This window comes from Thermobia domestica, chromosome 6 (assembly GCF_964235325.1).
Source record: "Thermobia domestica chromosome 6, izTheDome1.hap1.1, whole genome shotgun sequence".
Lineage (NCBI taxonomy): Eukaryota > Metazoa > Arthropoda > Insecta > Zygentoma > Lepismatidae > Thermobia > Thermobia domestica.
This window is the reverse complement of record NC_137459.1, coordinates 238,964,870-238,973,108: the sequence shown is the minus strand read 5'-3', so window position 1 is coordinate 238,973,108 and position 8,239 is coordinate 238,964,870.

Genomic DNA, 8,239 nt, shown 5'->3' with positions numbered 1-8,239 from the left:
GGAAAATGAGAAAAATCGTGGAAATTCAACTAGAGGGAAATTATAAGAGAAAATTCCCTAGTATATGAAGAATTAAGAAATGCAAAATATATAGATTGATATTATCTTAACTATTTTCGAAGAGTTGGGATCACCAAAACTCGTTTATGTATTTACTACGACCATGTAAATGTACGAGTATATATATATTGTATATATTTCGTATATATATCGTATATATATCGACACGTTCTCTATCGATCCAAACGATTTATGGTATGGATTTCAAATCTTAAGAATATATTTAATCTCAGTTTCATTCTTCTATTGAAGCCAGAAGTAGTAAGAACTATTACAACGTTTGGTTTCAATATTGATTCCTAAATATTAAAAATCGTAAGAGATAACGAGAAATCGTTTTGAATGAGAATTCAGCTTCCGATAAACAGGTTGCATGTCTCGCATTATCACTTTAGTGCTGCCGGAATCTATAGATATATTTCTGTTTACAATATTGAATCTGCATAATTTGGAAATCTATACTAATTTAACAATGTAAAAAGAAACTCACATGTAAGAGAACAAGGTATAAATGTTTTCATAACTTTGCTTACTGCACCGAACACCAGTAAACCTTCGCCCAAACGGGCACCCAACTGAATAAGGGATTCAGCCGGATAGTTAGTAGACAATGTTCGCTTCATCGTATCGACTTCAGAAGCTGATAACCCACGAGGTTACCATTTGTCATTATACGTTACTGCGGTTAATGTCTTACACTTGCAACAGAATGCTGTGACTAGACCACAAAAACGAGTAGCACGCTGTGATGAGTCTTGATTTCAATCTCATCAAGCCGATAGTGATCTATAATTTAGCGCCAGCTCAACGAAATCATGTCAGGTTGGAACTCTACAAGATAATGGAAACTCCATGTTGATTTGAAGTGTTTTTCTGTAAGCAATGTTTTGGACCTTTGGTACCTACTATTCACCCATATTGTATCGAAGTACGAAGATCGTCAGAGTCAACTATAGCTTTATTTATTTCTGTCATACGAGTGGAAAAGCAGTGTACCAGCACGGACGCCACCCTCGTAACAGATTCAGGTTGGTCACTATCTGTTTGGAGGAGCATTCCAATTTTTCCTGCTGAAAGAACCACCGAGACGCCCGGATTTCAATATCATTGCACATCTCAGAGACTTATGCTATGGACAATCCCAGTAGTATGTGAAACGAGTGGAAATTCGACTCAAAAGTTGTAATTTCAAAACTAATAATATGAATTGAAATGTATTTTTCTTCTATCTTCGTTAGCAATACATTGAGATGTTTGAATTGTGAAATTATCCAAAGAACAGTTTGTTAGCCGAGCGATTTGTCACAAATCACTTATTTCGATCACAGTTGTCCATTGTTAAGTTATGGGCAAATTTAGGGATCTTTCGTCAGATCTAGCTCGAAATATTTACAAATTTCATTCGAATTATAATTAAAATAGAATCACAATAGGATCCCTTATAATGCATTAACAGTTTCAAAAAAAAAAAAAAAAAAAAACATTGAAACTGGAATGAAATCCTCTGAAAGAGCAGCAAAACCTACAATAAGATAACTTTTGCATCCACATGAGAAGAAACACAAACTATATTTTCTTTAACATACTGATTAGCAGTATCATTTGACAATATCAGATATTTGGAAACAAACTGTTAACTAAAAGTTACTCTTGAACAGCACTCACCTTTAAAAAAAAAATAATAACAGGTGTAACTTGTTGTTATACTCTCATCTCAAATATAGCCACTAGACACTCTGTGAGGGCATTAATATTCTTAAAATGGAACGGAAAAATAACTGTACAATTGTCGAAACATTTTTCCGAAAGCAAATAGTCCTATTACAAATTAGTTATGGGAAAACTAATTTGTATTTCTCACTTCTTCACACAGTAGGGAATTTTTTTTTCGAAAAATTTCCCTCCAGTTTATATCCAAGATTTTTTTATAGTCCGCCATTTTAGGCAAAACTAGGATTAGGCCAAATGAGTATCCTTATTTCGCTTAAAATGGCGGACATAAATCTTATCTTTTATCTGTCATAAAAGTGTCAGATAACTGTTTAGGCAAAACGAGGATTAGGCCAAAGAATGCAACATCGTTGGAGGTGTGAAATTCGGCTTATAAATTATTATGTAAAAAGAAGATAATACAAGTTTTAGCAGTTTTGAAAATTCCTCCTCTAAGGAGAAAAGAAAGGGTGTTTCTATAATACTGAAGTTTCCTTTTATTTGTTCACAAAGTGACATATATGGGGATTTGCTTAAGTTAGAAACATAAAAGTCAGTACATATGGTAAAACTTTAACTAAAATAAAGAAAATACGTTTGTTTCAGAGTTTTCGAAAATCCCGCTTCTGGAAGGAGTAGATGGGGGAGGGGAATATGTTTTATTATATGGAAGAATAAAAGTTACTTAGTTAAAATTCAGGCCATAATAATATATCTAGAAACATGAGATTTGGACAGAAAACTCCTTTTGTTACGAGAACAATGAATGAGAAATGCATATTTGTAAAGAACGTGCTAAGGGAGGTAAAAGGGATTGAAATATTTTACCCAGAAAAGGGTACCACTTAAATTCATGAAGTTAAGGGATATGAAAGTTGGCATACATGTGAGCTTCTCATAAGCGGACACATATCCCAACATGTTTAAAAGTTCCCGTTTTGAGAAGAAAGGGGCAATTCCTATTATTTTTCCCTCCACATTGAAAGCGATGTTGTTGTTTGTAATCGCAAAAGTACGGAAAAGTGCTCAAAACTTCAAAATGAGTTTGGAACATATTTAGTATCTACCTCGAGCTAGGTTTTAATCAGCAATTTGACTGAAGAGCGTATCCTAAAGGAGTATGAGGTTCAAAGTGAATGCAACAAATAAAGTATCTTATGAGTCTCTTAAGTAAGTTAGGAAGATGAAAGAACTGTATATAAAGTCCTCATTGCAAATAAATAGACAAGTGACCCACCATTTTCCAATTCCATTTTTAAGGGAGATATAATTTCTGTATTTATTTCACCATATAGGAATAACCGTTGTCTGTTGTTTGTGACCGCAGTATCGAAAACGGCTTACCCGTTTGAAATAAATCTTGGAGTATAGTCCCTGTCTCAAAGTGTTTATCATATCACATTGATTATCCTAAGGGGTGGGGGCGTCCAAAATTTACGCCAAAAATAGAATATCTCATGAGTTTTATAATTACAATGTCAATGAAATGCGAACCCTAAGGGGTTAAGTAGGTTCCATTATTTCCCATAAACATATTAACCATGCGCAAAGAACGATCATTTCAGCTAGTCGCTTATATATTCCTTATTCATTTGATATTCTCAGTTGTAAGACACTCTGGCTTCTTATAGTATTAGGAAACAAGATAGTTGACACGGTACACCAAATAGAGTTATCTGTAGTTTGAGTGTGTGGTAGAAGGTAGGTATGAACAATTGAAATGGATAGAAATTTTGAGTTTTGTATTCCACGATTTTGCTCTATAGGCTAATGCAAACGGCTTGTTGCTTTACTGTAACCTGCAGATAACCATGTCTCTTTTACCGGTAATTACAAAAATATGTATTCAAAAAATCATTATTTGAATGTTTTAAAGGAAACAAAACTTGCGCTTGGCACTCTCTTTTGCTAGTAGCTGTACTAAAATGTAACAAAAAAAAAAAAAAAGTAGAAACTCGGAAACATGAAAGTGACTAGCACAAGCCTTTATAGCCTTTATAGCATGGAAAATTCTTCTCAGGGCTTCAAGTTTCGCCTATTCAAGATTCGCCTAATAACTTCTAGCTATGCAAACGTCAATTAAAGCGATGACAATATTCTTATTAGGCGAAAGTTGATTTTTTCTTAAACCTTGGTTTAGCTCGCATACCTTAGTAGTCCTGCACCTCATCAATAGTTAGTATTTCCTCTTGAAACTATTTTCACGCTCTTATCAAATATTCAAGACAGTATGTAGGGAAAAAATTGACAAACCCAGCAAAAATTAGTAGCTTAATGAAACTTGCAGGATAGTTTCCTTTCATCAAGTACCTAGGTATAGTAATATCCTAAAACTCAACGAACATCCCTCTTGGGCTTTATCCCACATGGGTTCTATCCAGTTTGGCCGCCACATATAGAACAATCATAGTTTACCCTCATTTCTTACTTTACGTTCAATTCTACGGTGTTGGAACTTACAGCAAAATATTTTGTAAATAAAATTTCATTTGTTTGATATGTAATTTATCGCTGTAAGTCAGGTAGATATAAAGGTACGTATGATAGAGTAGGTTTGTATCGCTTAATCTTGTACCTGTGTTTCTTTCAAGCGTATTTTTCTGGTTTCCTTGTTTTTTTGTACATATAATATCTATATAAGTAAAACGTTGAAGAAAATATGTCAACATGCCATAATTACAATTGATATATACAAAATACGGTACATTTGAGAATAATGGGTCATTATACGGAAGTTTATGAAAACTTATTTAGCAAAATAGTCCGTAGAGAAAATGTTATTTAATTTTTTTTTCTTAATAAACGAAGAAATAATTTATAGTACATAAAATACACAAACATTAACAAATCCTTGGCACTGTGCAGTGTTGGGGCATAAACGATACGGTTGGGTTGGATCAGACCCACTGCTGATTCAGATAAAAAGAAAGGTAACTGAAACAACGAGTTTCAAAAAGAGTGCTTATATTTTAATAATTTAGGTTTCATATATTAAGCTGTGCTTCTTTCAAAACGGAAAAGGTACCTGAGTTATTCAACATTAAGATAACGCCAGTGTATCACTTTTTTTTTTTTTTTATTTCCAAAATGTGATTTCCTTACAATTAATGCACATGTCTGACAAGTAAACCTTACGTTTGGGTGAATCGAGTTGTTGACTGAGACACATATGAGAAAATAGTACTAAATGTGGTCAGTATTTCAGTGAAGTTGTAGGTGCGAAGCTCCAGGGGTTTAGGAGATACAGCTACCAGAACATCACATGGAAGTACAGAATAATCTTCATACAGTTGGAGGTAAAAGCTCTGTAAGACCTCTTGTAACGACAAAAGGTGAATAACAAATATATGGGTACATATTAGGACTAGAGGGAAGTCATATAGTAAAGATATACCTGACGGCGGCCATCTTGAAATCCGCCATTTTGAATTAAGGTTAAGTTTTTAAAATAGGAATAGGGTCATGTGATACATGATTTAAGGCGCAAATTTAATCAGAAGAACAATGGTGACGTTAATTTTGATTTACGCGCAATTGGTAAAAAGTTACAGGGAAATTAAATATTGTTGCAGCATATGTATTAGTCCTTTACCCTACCTTGTAAATTTTGTGTTAATGATAATCATTAAATAAAAAGCAGGTGGATAAATATTAGGTCTATGGTAAGAGTTGCCTTGATGGCGGCCATGTTCAAATCTGCCATTTTGAATCAGACAAAAGTTTTAAACAACACGCATAACAGTGACACCTTATTAATAGCAAATTTTACCATAAATCCAACGGTATAACCATTTTCCCTTTATCATTAACTAGCATTTGTTATCGCATAAACAAGTTGCTAATCGTTTTCGCAATATGATTCGATTCGCTTTCAATCAGGCTCGATATTTGAATGAAGAATCTGTACGTTGGATCGTTCCTTACGACTACTGTTTTGACGGAATTGTTAACGACAAATGTGTCAAGTGTAACTCGATTGCCTTTGTCAGGTGTGCTCACTGTAAGCAGAGCATTTGTGCAAGTCATGCACTCTTTTCTGAACTACATATTGATTGTACTAATTGAGGACCTTTCTGGAAGAAAGACCCAAGTTCAATTATGACTCAATTTCACTTTAGCAAAAATGGTTATACCGTTGGATTTATGGTAAAATTTGCTATTAATAAGGTGTCACTGTTATGCGTTTTGTTTAAAACTTTTGTCTGATTCAAAATGGCAGATTTGAACATGGCCGCCATCAAAGCAACTCTTATCATAGACCTAATATTTATCCACCTGCTTTTTAATTAATTATTATCATTACAAGGTGGGGTAAAGGACTAATACATATGCTGCAACAATATTTAATTTCCCTGTAACTTTTTACCAATTGCGCGTAAATCAAAATTAACGTCACCATTGTTCTTCTGATTAAATTTGCGCCTTAAATCATGTATCACATGACCCTATTCCTATTTTAAAACTTAACCTTAATTCAAAATGGCGGATTTCAAAATGGCCGCCGTCAGGTATACCCTTACTGTATGACTTCCCTCTAGTCCTAATATGTACCCATATATTTGTTATTCACCTTTTGTCGTTACAAGAGGTCTTACAGAGCTTTTACCTCCAACTGTATGAAGACTATTCTGTACTTCCATGTGATGTTCTGGTAGCTGTATCTCCTAAACCCCTGGAGCTTCGCACCTACAACTTCACTGAAATACTGACCACATTTAGTACTACTTTCTCATATGTGTCTCAGTCAGCAACTCGATTCACCCAAACGTAAGGTTTACTTGTGAGTAAAACAATCTCGAACAAGAATGGTTGGACTAAATACATGGGAGTTTTACATTTGCAATACACCAGCTTCAGAAAAGAGTTTGATACTGGTATGTCCAAACTAGTAATTGGGTAGCATTCTTCATTTTTCCTCCGATCCACAATCAATTGCTAGAATATCTTGCTCCAGCCGAGTTTGCTTCTGATACTACATCTTCAATACGTGTCGTCTGCTTGCGCTTGCTCTTAAGACTAAATGATGAGTGATTGGTGTGAAATAAGTCTTCTGTATGTGAAATACTGACATAAAGCCAGTGCGTCAATGAAATGTGACGCATGAAAGTGTAGTTGGAAATATTATCCCACTTTTACTACTTCTTCAGGGTTGTAGTAGATTTTTTGAATATACTCACAATCTGTTGCAATTAACAGTCTATCTCTCGAGTAGTTTCTAGCAAGTTTTCTTCCGTTTCTGGAACAGAGACAAAGTCGTGTTACTTCTTGAAAATTCAAGTAAAAACAGTATCACACCATCCATGTTTCCTCCTGTATTTTCATGTATTTAAACATTTAGGCTGGTTGATGAAATCTGCCTTCTGTATGAAACGGTTAGAAGAATCAGAAAAGTACACTTGAAAGAAACAGATACAAGATTAAACTGCACAAGCCTATCATTTATAGCTTTATATCTATCTAACCTACAGAGATCTAACCTATATAAACCGAAAGGAAATTTTATTTACAAAATATTTTGTTAAGTCTGAGGACCGCATAATTGTACCTAGGATAAGAAATCAAGGAAAACGTGATGACAGGTGGCTTAAATATATACAGATGTATAGATTTTTTGAAACAGGAGCAAGCAGAAAATGAAATGACAACGTATCAACTCCAAATGGTACACGTCGCAAATCAACGAAAGCAAAGTGGTGTCGCCTTAATCGACGTATTGTGGAACTCAAAGGAAGTGTTTGATTACAAAAATAACCATAATAAAGTGTCTCACTGCATTTCGTTTATGTGTGATAAGTGATTATTGGTGTTTTGTTTATTTTGTGATTTATGTAAACTCTCATAGGAAATCTATCAATCCATTTTATGTTTTCTGTAAGACATTTTGTAACTTCGTGTACCATTACCACAGCTCGATGTCAAGCATATACTATTTATTCATATACCGTAATTGTGCTTATACTGATATTTTGTGTATTGTTTAATTTTATTTTATGATTTACGCAAACTCTCGTAGAATTTATGTTACTTCATTTTTTTTTTTCGTAATAGATTCTGTAACTTCATGATGTAACATTTTCATATCTCGATGTCAAACACATAATATCTAGTCATATACTGTAATGGTACTTATACTGTCTTAATATGTAATTTATATCTATCTATCTATCTATCTATCTATCTATCTATCTATCTATCTATATATATATATATATATATATATATATATATATATATATATATATATATATATATATATATATATATATATATGTATAAAGAGAGAGAAATATGCATTTAGAAACTACAATTTTTGTCAGTGGTTCCAACATAATTTCGCATTAGGCAAATCTTGAATTCAAAATTAGCCTATTCTTCCACCTATATACATTGAATATTCAGAAAGAGCAACTAGAACCTTGTACATAAACAGTGTGCGTATTTACAAACAAAATTTGATTGGTTTTACTTC